The 14,852-nt window shown below is 44.7% G+C and overlaps 1 protein-coding gene across 1 annotated transcript in view; it reads left to right on the top strand.

Moving 5' to 3' along the window:
- The first annotated feature begins 9,379 nt into the window (after positions 1 to 9,379).
- Positions 9,380 to 14,852, top strand: part of LOC131478010 (zinc finger protein 334-like) — a 38,817-nt gene continuing 33,344 nt past the window's right edge. Inside the window, exon 1 of the mRNA XM_058655110.1 lies at positions 9,380 to 9,517. The gene's annotated coding sequence lies outside the window, so the exon portion shown is untranslated. The remainder of the gene's footprint in view (positions 9,518 to 14,852) is intronic.

The raw sequence follows: 14,852 nt of genomic DNA on the forward strand, positions 1-14,852 counted from the left end.
TTAAAATATTTTTTTTTCTTGAGCAGAGAGGGCAGATTTCAGGAAATAGGGGAGGACAGGCTGATGGCAGAGGGGCACCTGGAGCCCCATGGACATGGGAAAGCAGCAGAGACAACAGAACAGTGTTGCAGTGTCCAGATACCCCAGTGGCGGTCATCTGTAGGCAATCAGTGATCAGAACTTTACCAATGACTATGTGGGAAGGGGAGTTTACCAGGAGATCAGGAGGTGAACCAAGCAAAGAACTGTCCTTCCTGCTAATTTGTTTTTGACCATGAGCAGAGTTGGAGTGGCGGAACCCAAGCAGCAGTGCCAGAGCAGGGTGGATTTCATGGCCCAACCCCCACCAGTGCCATATCAGGCACCATTTTGTGTATAGTGGAAAAGGTTGCAGGGCCGGGGGACAATACTGAGTTGTGTAACCACTAAGGCAGGAGCGAAATGAATTCTGGCTAGTGTGTTGCATTGATTGATTCCACAGGGAAATCATTACTGATGTGGCATCCCATGGGTTGCAAGCAAAACAGGTCTGGGTAGCCCTCAGACTTAAGGAACAGCAGGTTCTGGAAAGACCATAATAGAGTGATTTAGGACAGCCTGTGGATCCCTAGTCTTGGACATTGCTCAAGCCAGAAGAGAGAGAAAGACTGTGCAGACTAGGGTGTGACCACAGCAAGGGATCACAGACGTAGGGAGTGGTGATCCAGGAGCTGGGACTATGGAGACCATAGAAGCTTAGAATAAGAGCCCTGGACTGAAATTTTCTGGAGGGAGTGGTACAAGTGATTGCAGATGCAGACCTGGGTACCAAATGCAATTAATAAAATCATCCATTAGACCAGTGGGCAACAGCCTAAAAACCATCCCTAAGGAGAGGAATCTGATAACCAGAAGTTCAATGTCCAAGAGCAAAAGAAGAGACAGTGGCATAATGAGGACTACTGATGCTTCCCCTTCAAAGGAGCAAAAGTTTTTGTACAACTCAGAGTTACTTGAGGAAGACATTAAGAAAATGGGGGATAAAGAGTGTAAAAACTTGTTATAAAGATTCTTATCAACAATGAGATCACATATAGGAGTTCAAGGAAATTAAAGAATATGCTGTACAGGAAATAATAGCAATGATTCAAATGAAAACTGATATGTTAGAAATGAAGAAAGCAATGGAGCAAATTAAAAATTGTGGGAAGCCTCAATAACAGAATGAAAGAAGCAGAAGAAAAAAATCTTAGAAGATATTTCTTGCCTAAATGGGAAAAAATTTAAAATTTGGAAATGAATCTGACTCAAGCCAAAAAAAGTATTCAAGAATTAAGAGTTATATATATTAAGGCTGAATGTAAAAGTTATGAAAGTTCTAGAAGGCACAGAGAGAGAAGCTGGGCTTGAAGATGTAGTCAATGAAATAATAAATGAAAACTTTCCTAATATGAAGAAAGAATTGAGAAACAGCATGCGGGGGGGTGGGAGGGGCGCAGAACTCCTAAAAGGTTTGAATTGATCTTCACCATGACACATTATAATCAAGCTTTCTTCAGTTAAGCATAAGGAAAAGAGCCTTAAAAATGCACATAGAAAAAAAATCAATTAATATTTAGTGGAACCTCAATTAGATTCACACTTGACCTCTCGTGGGAAACTCTATAGGCCAGAAGAGAATGGAGTGATATATTTCCAGATTTTAAAGGGGAAGAATTGTCAGCCCAGAATAATGTATCCAGCAAAGTTTTCCTTTGTCTTTGAAAATGAAATAAAATTCTTCCACAGTAAAGAAAAGCTCAAAGAATACGCCCCTTTCAGACCTGCTCTACAAATGATACTTCAAGATGTTCTCTCAACAGAGAAAAGGAAAAGCACCTATCAAAACCAAAGGCAAATGTGGAGAGCACTCCTCTAAAATGACAACAGAAGACTAAATCAAACAGACAAATGACAGGACCAAATTACCACCTATCTCAACAGCAAAGATAGGTGGAAACAAAGTGAAAGGTTGCATAAAGATATTTCAGGACAATGGAGAGAAAAAACAAGCTGGCTTGGCCATTCTTACGTAAGATAATATGAACTTTGATGTGAAACACATTAAAATAGATAAGGAAGGACATCACATAATAGCAAAGGACGTATTCAGCAAGAATAAATCACCATAGTAATGTAAGTTCACATCTAGCAGGGCATCTAGCAAAAACTTAATCAAGGGACTATTGAAACTGAGTTATAAGAATTTGACAGGGTAGTAGGATACAAAATTAAGGAACACAAATCGATGGTGCTAGTGTACACAAATAATTCCAAGGCTGAGAAAGAAACTATAGGTATAGTCTCCTTTAAAATAGTGGAGAATAATCTCAGATATCTTGGAATTAACCTAACCAAAGATGTGAAAGAGCTCTATAATGAAAATTGTAAAACATTAAGAAAAACAGATAAGACATTAAAAGATGTAAATACCCACCATGTTCCTGGATTGGCAGGATCAACATCATCAAAAATGTCCATATTGCCAAAAGTAATATGCAGATTCAACACAATCTCAATCAAAATCCCAACAACACTTTTCTCAGAAATAGAAACGATGATACAAAAGTTCATCTGGAAACATAAGAGATCACAAATAGAAAAAGCTATCCTGAAGAATCAAAATCAAGCTAGAGGAATCACAATTCCAGACCTCAAGACATACTACAGAGCAGTGGTCATCAAAACAGTCTGGTACTGGTATAGAAACAGAGAAGAAGATCAGTGGAACAGAATAGAAACACCAGAAGGGAGCCCACATTTGTACAGCCAACTAGTCATTGACAAAAAAAACTGAATATAATCCAAGGGAAAAGTCTAGTCTCTTCAACAAATGCTGTTGGGACAATTGCTTTGCTGCCTGCAAAGGTAAGAAGCAAGATGCCCACTTGTCACCTCACACAAAAATCAGCTCTAGGGCCCGGCGGTGTGGCCTAGCGGCTAAAGTCCTCACCTTGAACGGCCCGGGATCCCATATGGGTGCCGGTTCTAATCCCAGCAGCTCCACTTCCCATCCAGCTCCCTGCTTGTGGCCTGGGAAAGCAGTCGAGGATGGCCCAATGCATTGGGACCCTGCACCCGTGTGGGAGACCTGGAGGAGGTTCCTGGTTCCCAGCTTCGGATTGGCGTGCACCGGCCCGTTGTGGCTCACTTGGGGAGTGAATCATCGGACGGAAGATCTTCCTCTCTGTCTCTCCTTCTCTCTGTATATCTGACTTTGTAATAAAAATAAATGTTAAAAAAAAAAAAAAAACAAATGGCTTCAGAAACTCAGCGACAGCAAAACAAACAACCTGGTGAAGAAATGGGCAAATGAAATTTTTCCAGAAAAAAATTCAAGTTGTTAGTAGACATTTAAAAATGCTCAGGCTCCCTAGCTGTCAGGGAAATACAAATGAAAAACACTGAGGCTCCACCTAACTTCAGTGAGATTGAAAACTCATTCAAAACTCTACCAACAATACCTACTGGCAGGGGTGTGCAAAGAAAGGTACCCTCCTTCACTGTTGGTGGCAGTGTAGGCTAGCACAACCACTGTGAGAGTCAGTATGGAGAATGCTAAAAGAACTGAAAAATTGACCTGCCATATGATCCAGCTATGCTACTCCTGAGAATATATCCAAAAGAAAGGAAATCTGAATATGAGAAGGTAATCTATAATCTTATATTTGCAGCATTACAATCTACAATAACAAAGACATAGAAACAACCCAGATGCCCATCAAAAGAGGAGTGGATAAAGAAACTGGTACGGGCCCGGCGGCGTGGCCTAGCAGCTAAAATCCTCGCCTTGAACACGCCCTGGGATCCCATATGGGCGCCGGTTCTAATCCCGGCAGCTCCACTTCCCATCCAGCTCCCTGCTTGTGGCCTGGGAAAGCAGTTGAGGACGGCCCAAAGCTTTGGGACCCTGTGCCCGCGTGGGAAACCCGGAAGAGGTTCCTGGTTCCTGGCTTCGGATCGGCGTACACCAGCCCGTTGCGGCTCACTTGGGGAGTGAATCATTGGATGGAAGATCTTCCTCTCTGTCTCTCCTCTTCTCTGTATGTCTGCCTTTCAAATAAAATAAATAAATCTTTAAAAAAAAAAAAAGAAACTGGTACATCTACTCTGTGGAATACTATTCAGCCATTAAAATTAATGAAATTTTACCATTTGCAACCAATTGGTCTCAAGTAGAGACTATTACGCTCAGTGAAATGTGAAAAGACAAATGCCATATTATTCTCTCTGACATAAGGCAACCTCCTTGCAAAATACAGGCTCAATAGCCTTTCAATACTGTTTTTGCTACATCTCAGAGGGTTTCGTCTGCTTTTAGTTTCATTCATTCCAAATAAAGTTGTTGTTTTTTATTTATGTCCTCGCTGACTCATAGGTCACACAATGGCATTGTTTACTTCAGGTAGTTCTTTGATTTTTTTTTTTTTTTCATTTCTTCAGTGATACATTGATCATTCAGTAGTATGTTATTTAACTTCATGGTATTGTAGATTTTCTATTTTTCTCTTGTTGATTTTGTGTTTTGGCTTTTCTTTTTTTTTTTTTTTTTTTGAAAGATTTTATTATTATTGGAAAGCCAGATATACAGAGAGGAGGAGAGACAGAGAGAAAGATCCTCCATCCGATGATTCACTCCCCAAGTGAGCCACAACGGGCCGGTGCGCGCCAATCCGAAGCCGGGAACCTGGAACCTCTTCCAGGTCTCCCACGCGGGTGCAGGGTCCCAATGCATTGGGCCGTCCTCAACTGCTTTCCCAGGCCACAAGCAGGGAGCTGGATGGAAAGTGGAGTTGCTGGGATTAGAACCGGCGCCCATATGGGATCCCGGGGCACATTCAAGGCGAGGACTTTAACCGCTAGGCCACGCCGCCGGGCCCTGGCTTTTCATTTAAGTGGATGCATAGTAGCTGGGTAGTAGAGACTATCACGTCCACATGTGAAGATACCATGCAGTGTGCATCTCTGCTTACATATCCAAGTTGGCATCTCAAACTATTGAATGCATCTTGACAATAGGATGCTGGACTCTGTCATTGTCCATGCCTACAATGTCAGGATAGACTTTAATAGCAGAACGATGGGCTTAGACTGATTGTGAAGGACTATACTATTATAAAGATTTCGCGCAAATCAGTGGTGGGAGGGGATTTGGGGAGGGAGAAAGAAAATCTTGAGGCCTATGGAACTGTATTATGGAATAATAAAACAAATAAAATAAAAAATTTTTTCTATAACTTGCTATTTATACTTCATCTTTTAAAGCTTTTGCTTTGTTTGTGGGGCTTAACATGCTGATTTTTTACCCATTCATAGCACTATTGTGCAAGGAACCTACTTAAAATCAAGGCCTGGCTTCCACTGGATCAGAGCTCCCTGACTGTTGTGAGAAACTCATCTGTGGGGGGCTGGTGAGTCAGTTTTCTGTAGTCAGTAATGGTTTAACCTAGGTGCAATGCTGGAAAGATACTCACTTGATAGGCCCTGGGTTCATTGTTTTGGCTATGGCTGTGGGAACAGGTTCTGACGGTATTGCTGACCCCTACTGTAATCCGGTAGAAGGACTCACAGATCCCAGCCAGCTTACCTGCTGGCCCCTTTTATGTGGAAGCACCTGTGGAGGAGTATCCATGGCCACTGTGCACCTGCAGGGATCATTTGTATCTTGTACAATAGGGGTGTTTTCAGTGCTCAGTTACCTAAGGAGATTTACAGGATTTCAGGTGGGCGTATGGAGGATTAGAGCATAGTTTACCTGTGTAAGAGGAGGTAAAATCCCGAGCACTGGGCAGTGGGCATGGCACGCCCCTCTGAGTTCATCTTGCTTTACTCTGTGAAGAGGACAGAGCAGTTGAGTGAAACTCACCACTGAGAATGGGATAGGACTTTAATTTTAGCTACATCTATGTTTGGAAACACATACAAAGCAATATCAAAAATAAGAGAGAAATAAACAACTATCCAGGGGAGAAGAAAGGTGCTTTTTTTTTTTTGAGATGGAATCCCACCCAGAATATTTGCTGTCCCACCCTTGATTTTCTTGCATTTTATTCTGGTCCTCCAAGCAGACCAAGTCAGATTCATTTATTCTTTACTGATCAGGAAAGCTCCTCTTTCTCTGATGCTTTCTTTCTTTGTCCTGAGTCTCCTGACCAATTGTTTTGTATTTCTTTTCTAGGTGACTGGGTACTTCACCGCCTGGGGTAAGCAAGAAACTAATTTTGGTAATAATGTTTAGTATGACAGTGTCTGCGAATTTGTTATTCCCAGGCAATCTGGATGCCTGGCACTCAGGCTCCCTTCCCCCACCCCCATGGTGCTTTGTAACTTCCTCCAGGATGTACTTCATGGGTTAAGTCTTCCACCATCAAGGCCAGAAGTTCCCTGAGAGCTGGCCTGTGTCTGTGGCCTCAGTCCTCAAGCCCTGGTCACATATTCTGGACACTCTATGCATGTCCATTGAATGTGTGAACATATTTACACGCAACTACATGGTTTTATAGTGTTGAACATCAAAAATGTTTATTTTAGAAAGTCTCCACAGGGTATATAAGAAACAGAATTGAACATAATTCTACGTTCTCTAAAGTTGTAATCACTGGTTGAAAAGGAAAAAATTTACAAGTTATATTTGTTTATTTGAAAGAGTGAGTGAGAGAGAGAAAGATAGAGACCATGTTGGGGGTGGCAGAGAACCAGATCTTCCATGGACTGTAACAGAATGGTTGAGATGAAGCCAGAAGCCAGGAACTCCAGCTGGGTCTCCTGTGGAGGTGTGGGCACCAGGTCCATCTTCTGCTGCTTTGCCAGGCACATTAGCAGGGAGCTGGATTGGAAGTGGAGTGATCATGTGGGATGCCAGTGTTGCAGGCAGTGGCTTAACCACATTGTACCACAGCAACTACCCTCGACCAAAAACAAGCAAACAAAAACAATGTTAAAGCACAAAGGCACACAGAATGGAATATAGAATCTTTCTCTTCTAGTCCCACTCTCATCTGTAGTCAGGTGGCGCTTGTAGAAGTGTGCGCTCAAAACCTGCTCACAGGGCCATGAACCTTGGATGTGCGCTGGGAACTAGGCCCGGGGACTAGGCCTGAGGGCAGGTGCTGGAAAGCACCCATCAGAACATTGCCTAGGTGGCAGGCTGTACCACAGTGCTCCATGACCAACTCCTCCAGGCTTGCTTTTAGTCCTTGGAGAACAATTGTAGTCTAAAAACCCAGAAAAAGAATGCAAGTTCTGGAGCACTAGGAAGCGTTTGGGGAATGCTGCCTTGCATGTTTATAACTACACTATTGTGTAAATCATGTCTCACTAATTTAAAGATTAGGTTCTTGTAGCCAAAATATTTCTAGGATTGTCTGTTCTTGAAGGTTTTTTTTTTTAATGTTTATTTTTATTTTAAAGGCAGATTTATATTGTTCTTCTGAAATAAAAATAATATGTACTTGTTCAATGTTGGAAAGATTTTCCTGTGGGTGGTGGGTTTTGTATTCTGCTTTGCAAGGGCTTGTTTATTTTGAGACTATAATTGATTTATTCGTTATTCTTCAGCAATTTAATTTCTTATCTTTATAATTCATTGATTCTTCAGCAATTTATCTTAATGGGCAAACCGAGAAAAATCCAATTTTGCTTTGTTTTAGTGTTTTCAAATGATTTTGTGAGAGGAGTTAGACTGGGTAGTAGGCAGTTAGGGTATTCTGGGCCCCCACCATGTCCTAGAATCACCAGAGCACGTCTCTTCCAAGGGACAAGGGTGACATTAGCTTATCAATTCCCCACCTGAAGCATCTCTGGCCATTGTGTGGGAGGGCCTCAGGCTGGTCTCCTTATCATTGAAAAGAGGACTGGAGGAAGTGTAGTACTCCTATTCCCAAGGCCAGGAATGTCCAATGTCTGACACCTGTCTGGTCTTTTGCCCCAAAGCCAGATACCAGGGGAACCAGGAATTTCCTTTTGTCCTTGGGGAGCCCCTTTGAAGTAAACCTTTAAAAGGTGCGTTCACCAATATTAATACGGGTCCTTTCTATCTCAAAGGCCCTTCCCGTCACTAGGACGGGAGTCTCCTTTCTCAACTTTTCTAATAAATCTTTCTTACTTTAAAGCTAAACTGTGGGGCCCGGCAGCGTGGCCTAGCGGCTAAAGTCCTCGCCTTGAACGCCCCAGGATCCCATATGGGCACCGGTCCTAATCCTAGCAGCTCCACTTCCCATCCAGCTCCCTGCTTGTGGCCTGGGAAGGCAGTTGAGGACGGCCCAATGCATTGGGACCCTGCACCCGCGTGGGAGACCTGGAAGAGGTTCCAGGTTCCCGGCATCGGATCGGCGCAGCACCGGCCCATTGCGGTTCACTTGGGTAGTGAATCATCAGACGGAAGATCTTCCTCTCTGTCTCTCCTCCTCCGTGTATATCTGGCTGTAATAAAAAATGAATAAATCTTTTTTTAAAAAGTCCATTAATATCAAATGTTAAAAAAGTTGTTTAAATAAAATTCAGCTCCTAGTGGTAAAAAGAACCTGCTAGCAGGATGACAGAAAATGACAATTTCCTACTATAACTGAGGCTACAATGCATGTGTAATGACCAGCATAGAACACTGAGAGTCTTTCTCTTGAGTCAACCTAGACAAGGTTTCTTCTTCTCATTCTGTCTCTTCAACATCGTTCTGGATGTGTAATCAGAAAATTAAACACAGAAAGGAAATTGTATGCATGGTGGCCAAGTTCTAAGCAGCAGAACTATCAGTCTGTACTAATGACCCTAAGATGTGCAGAAATAATACAACAGATTGGAAAACCAAAGTGAACCTGATGAGAGAATCAAGCAAGGTTTTACGTGCCAATCAGAAACAGATAGAGAATACAGAGCCCAAAAGAAACATCAGTGAGAGAAATGACATTGAAAGGAATAATTTATGCTAATTTTTCAAATATTCTTCAGTTCTGTATTTTAAAAAGTCAAATGAACTAACGTTAAAAAGGCAATACAAAGAAGATAAGTCCCAAAACCTATTGAACGTTCGGTGAATTGTAACTCATTTTGGGGGTTGTCACCCATTTTTGGAATTCTAGACTTTAACAGGATCTGGAACTAGAGAGGAAAGCAGAAAGGCCAGTAGGTGCACTTATCTGAAAGGTGACAGCGACCCCTGCTGTTGGAAAGCTCGAGCTGCAAAAGAAGGAGCCTACTTCAGACCTGAGGTGAAGCCCCGCCCCTTTTCCCTCCTCCCTCCAAAAAACACAAGTATCCGCCCTTAAACCCAGTGCCATTCTCATTGGCTGCGCACAGTATGACGTCTGTGCAAGCGGCCCAATCACACGCGGCCTTGAAAGCCTGCGGAAGAGGGTGAGCTGACCTGTTCAGGTTCCGCCATTGCCGCTTGGCAGGTCCTGCTCCTGAGAGAGGCCCAGGGAGCTGAGCCAGTGCTGCCCTGTGAACTCCCTGGCCCGCAGGAGCCCTCTGGAGGACACCCGACTCCTCAGGAGCTGGGAAGTGGTGAGTGTGTGAGCGCATCTGCTCAGGCCCCAGGGCGGGAGGGGCCGGGAGGGGGACCTTGGTGTCCCACTCTGCAGCCCAGACCTTGAACCTTGGGACTCCCATCTTTGCAAATTGTGCAGTGAGGAGGGTGGGGGAGTGCCCAGGGACAGGTTGGCCTTGATGTTAGCCCGATTTTCTCTCTCTCCTGTTCTTAAATTTGAGGTTGCTTTTTTCCTTTGACGCTGACTTCCGTGAGTTGGGAAACAGCGTCTCAAGCCCACAGCTCAGTCCTCAGTGTAGCCCCTCTAAGATTTCTTGTTGCTGATGTGAGCTGAGCACAGACTCCAGCAGTTAGAACCAACAGTCTTGTTTTCCTCACAGTTTTGCTCCCAGGTTGAGGGGCAGCATCCGCTGATGGCGTTCTGCTGGCAGAGGCCTTGGGTGGCACAGCGACCTTGTAGACAAGTCAAGGGAGTGCAGCAGGGACGAACTTCAAGGGGTTTCTGTAGCAGAACCCGAGCTCTAAACCTTGAGGGCTCCATTCCCTGAAGTGATGTCTCCTGATGGCTTCTGATATGGTGCCCCCTGTCCCCACTGCGTAAGTTCTCATGATTGGGACTAGATGTCCCCATGAATTTTTTTTTTAAATTTATTTTATTGTGTTGTTGTTGACAATGTTTACATAGTTAATTACAGTTTAAAAAAAGGGTTCAGGGGGTATAGGGAAGTGGGTAATACTATTATGTCCATATTGTTTCCATCATGTATCTGAGGTAGAGGGGGATCTTGAGGGAGAAGCCCACCCGGTTTCCCGCCCATCCCAAGTCCCGGATGTGGGGCATGCTCTGAGATATGTGCTCAAATGGTGTTAATAGTTCTCCAGTTATGAATCGCTGCCAGTTTCGCTCGATGAGGTTGTCCACTGATTGATATGGTCCATCATAAAGTCTCCGTTTGCCCCGTATTTCGCTGCCAACATGTAGCTGAGATGAATGATTGACCTGTTCTGTCTTCTGTCTTTTCTTGGTTAGAGTTCTGAGTCCAACAGTTCGATTGGGGAGATCTCCAAAGAAACTTTGAGGTATTCCCAGACTAGATTCTTGTATGTTCTAGAAAGCACAGGGCCCGGCACAGTCCATCACCCCGATCAGCTGGTGGTTGCAATTGCTGGGTTGGTTCTGTTTTCAGTCCCGAGTTGCACTGGAACCAATGGGTGTTGCAGTCCAGCCTGGTTCTGCCCAGCACATACTCGGCTCTTACATCAACCAGTGGGAGCTGCAGCCTAGTCGGGGCGACCCACAATAACCCCCACCAGGCCCGCCCCCTACCCTGATTTGCCAGTATGTGTAGCAGTAGACCAGTCTGTCCCCCATCCCATTTGGCTCTTGTACTTGTAGAGGGGATAAGTCAGGTTCAACAGAGCACAATAAGGCAGGGAATCAATTCTTAAATGCCCCGACCTTTTACCTCAATGCCAAGTGCTGCTGTCTGCCCTGAAAATAACAACACTATCCACTCTTTCTCACAAGATACAACTTGTTCAACTTTAGTAACTTGACAATTTTTTTTCCCCACAAAATCAGCATGAGCTCTTAATAAGGACTGTTTTCTGTGAACAAGTGGCATGAGAGAAAAGCAGTGCATGCCCACCTGACACAGCACAGGAAGGAATCACTGCCCTGTGTGTGTGAGAGTGACAGTGGTTAAGATGACATTGGACTCCTGTGTCTCCATCAGAATGCCTGGGCTTCAGTTCTGTATAAATGCAGTGTGCAGCCAATGGCCAGGCTGGGAGGCAGCAGACAGTGGCTTGGGCTGTGAGTCCCTGTGAGAAAAACCTGATTGACTTTCAGTCTTGCGGCTTCAGCCTTGTCTCAGGCTTGTCTGCTGCAACGGATGAAAAGGTCTACCTTTATCTCTGTACAGTGAATATACAAAACTCAGTTAAGCTTAGAAAACATGAGCACCTCTCCTCTTACCTAATTTAAGGGCAGACATTTTGTCAGAATGTCCTCAATCTGGGATCCCTCCTGGCAAATTGACATGGTCCTCAGGATACCCTTCTGTTTTGGTTTTGCTGAGTTTCAAGATTCTTTGTAGCAAACGAACATGGCCAACTTATCCTGGCTCACTCCTTCCCGCTGAAAGATGGCAGAAGAACAAGGTTGCTGTTGAGAGTGGCATCTGATGCCCTAAAGCAGGAGGGCATCTATTATGTTTACTCTATTTTATAGAGCTAACCCATTGGAGCACTAATACATTCTTTACCCATCCACAGTTCCATGCCTTGGTGACCTATCAGTATCACCTAATTCAAACTTGATATTTAAGGGTCAATGCAGAAATGATTGACCTCATGGTTGTCTCAGCCTTGCCTAGCTAAGGAGTAAACCCTTTCAACAGCCTAGGGTACCCAGGAGTTTCATTTTTGCATCAACAAATTGGCTAAGTCAGAGGAGAATTTGTACCCACAAAGAATCTTGGTGAAGGAGCAGTTCTGGCGGCCAGAGCACTTTCCAATTTGTGAGTGTATTTGGTTGAATGAAAAGCTATTTTGCACTCAGTATGTGGCACAAGGATCTTAAGATGATGGGGATTTATTGAGACAAAAGAGTAGCCCTGATTGTAGATAACATGTCCCTCCAGAACCAAGATAAGCTAATGGTAAGGAGATAGGTCTGGGTGGGGTTCCTAGATAACTTGTTAAACGGGACAAAAGATCAGAGGGAGCCCTCCACTGACATTAACCTGCACCTGTGTGTAGAGTTTGAGCCTTGACTCTGAGGCCTCTACTACCTGTAGATGAAGAAGGAATTGAGTTGTTTTGGAATTAGTTGTTGGTGTTAAATTGGTATTTAGCAGCATAACATATCTGGTGTTAGATATGCTAAGAGAAAACCCCAGTGGTCACAAGCTTCACTTGGTTTGAGTGTGTGGCTTCATTCAGAAGGGAACTGAGAAGCTGGAGGTGACACTGCAGGCTGTGAGGAGTTCCCAGGCCACACTATCACATTGCTGGCTGCTTAGGATTCCCTCAGTCAGTGCAGTGAGCCCTCTGGACTCTGTGTCCTCAGTGAGAGTGATCCCTAGGGCCTGGGAACCTGAGTAAGCTGCTGAGTGTGGATCTCCCTGTGAAGTGAAAGCAGGCTGCTTCCCAGAGCTCATTCTCTGTCATGTCCTTGTGCTTTGATGTGCAGGTTGCCCACTTCTGTAGGAATGATGGGCCCTGATTTGGATGTTACATCTTTGTCCTGTTGCATGGAGCCTGAGTTTATTCAATGGTCTCAGAAAGAATAGAAAATTCTTGACAACTTTGTTTTCTGCCAAGTTTCAGTAAAACTGTAAGCTCTATGTCTGAATGCCTCGGTGAGAAAAAAGTCTTTTGTCAGTTCAGGTGTTGGTCTCTTTTACCTCTGTCCCCAGAGGTGACTAAGTCCTCGTTGTGTCTGGTGTTTGCCTTTTGAAAGATTTATTTTGTTTTTATTGGAAAGTCAGCTATACATAGAGGAGTGGAGAGAGAAGGGAGGACTTGTGTTCATTAATTCACTCCCCAAGCAGTAGCAATGGCCAGGGCTGAGCCAATTGGGGGCAGGAGCTTTCAGCCTTTTTCAGGTTTTCTCTACACCTGCCTGGACCCAAGGGTTTGGGACTTCCTGCACGACTTTACCAGGATACAAGCAGTAAGCTGGATGGGAAGTAGTGCCACCTGGATTGTTACCAATGACCATATGAAGTCACGGAATTTGCAGTGCAAGGACTTCAGTCACTAGGGTACCCTGCCAGGTTCAAGTTGATGTTTTTGATGGCTTAAACATTGTTTCTTTCTTTTTTTTTTTTTAAAGATTTATTTTTATTACAAAGTCAGATATACAGAGAGGAGGAGAGACAGAGAGGAAGATCTTCCATCCGATTATTCACTCCCCAAGTGAGCCGCAATGGGCCGGTGCGCGCCGATCCGATGCCGGGAACCATGAACCTCCTCCAGGTCTCCCACGTGGGTGCAGGGTCCCAAAGCACTGGGCCATCCTCGACTGCTTTCCCAGGCCACAAGCAGGGAGCTGGATGGGAAGTGGAGCCGCCGGGATTAGAACTGACGCCCATATGGGATCCCGGGGCACATTCAAGGCGAGGACTTTAGCCGCTAGGCCACGCTTGCCGGGCCCCAGCCAGATACTCTTAAAGACAGAGGGAAAAGATGCATTTGCAGTGTGTCTGTGGGTGCCCATGGTGGTTATCAGGTCTCTGTGCCAAAGGTAGGTGATATCCCATTATTGCGTGCTGTTGTCCTCAGCCCCACTGGAACCTCTTCCGGGTCTCCCACGCGGGTGCAGGGTCCCAATGCATTGGGCCGTCCTCGACTGCTTTCCCAGGCCACAAGCAGGGAGCTGGATGGGAAGTGGAGCTGCCGGGATTAGAACTGGCGTCCATATGGGATCCCGGGGCATTCAAGGTGAGGACTTTAGCCGCTAGGCCACGCCGCCGGGCCCATTCTCATTATTTTTAAAATAATTTTTGTTCATGTATTCCATGTAAAATGTCATGGGACACAGTGATTTACCCTCTGATGGCTAACTCCTTCAATTCCTGCAAGATTGTGACAAGGCCAGAGTAAAACAGGAGCCAGGAAGTAAATCTGTGTCCATGGCAGCAGTTGCAAAGACTTGCATACCTGAGAAATTCCATGCTTGCTTCCAGGGTGTGGGTTCCAGCAGCAAGATGGAATTTGGTGTTTACCCTTAAGGGAAACACTGGAAGTCCAGTGTAGGGTGAGGTTCACCTAGCAATTTCTCCACCCCTCATTCTGTAAGGCACCCCCCAACAGGGAACACCTTACCATCTGTGTCGAGAGAGTGAGTTTCCCCAGTGACCACTGAAGACGAGGCCTGATGCAAAAGCAAGAGGCTTTATTCGATCACCAGCGCGCTGGGGCCCGGGCCAGTTCCTCACACAGGAGGCTAGACACACTGACCTCGAGTCATGGTATAGCATTTCTTTTAAAGGCTGAACCAAGGCTAAAATCATAAAACCATAGAACCATAAAATCACAACCAGAAGCAGGGAAAGCAAAGGCTAAAACCATAACCATAAACAGGGAAAGGGGAACCATAAACATAAACAGGGAGGGGGCCACGCAATTAGGGGTGGAGGCTAGTTGCAGGTGCCCCTTATCTCTCAGGCTCCCAGGCTCTATCATGAGATGTTCCTTCAACTATTCACTGTCCTTTACCGCAAGCAGAATACAGAAAGCAAAAAAGCAAACTTAATCCTTCTGTCCTTTCAATCCTAAATGTTCCTTTTCAATTCAAAGGCCCACACCTCCTTGTTTTAACTGAGCATCTTATAAGATGACA

This window comes from Ochotona princeps, chromosome 26 (assembly GCF_030435755.1).
Source record: "Ochotona princeps isolate mOchPri1 chromosome 26, mOchPri1.hap1, whole genome shotgun sequence".
NCBI lineage: Eukaryota > Metazoa > Chordata > Mammalia > Lagomorpha > Ochotonidae > Ochotona > Ochotona princeps.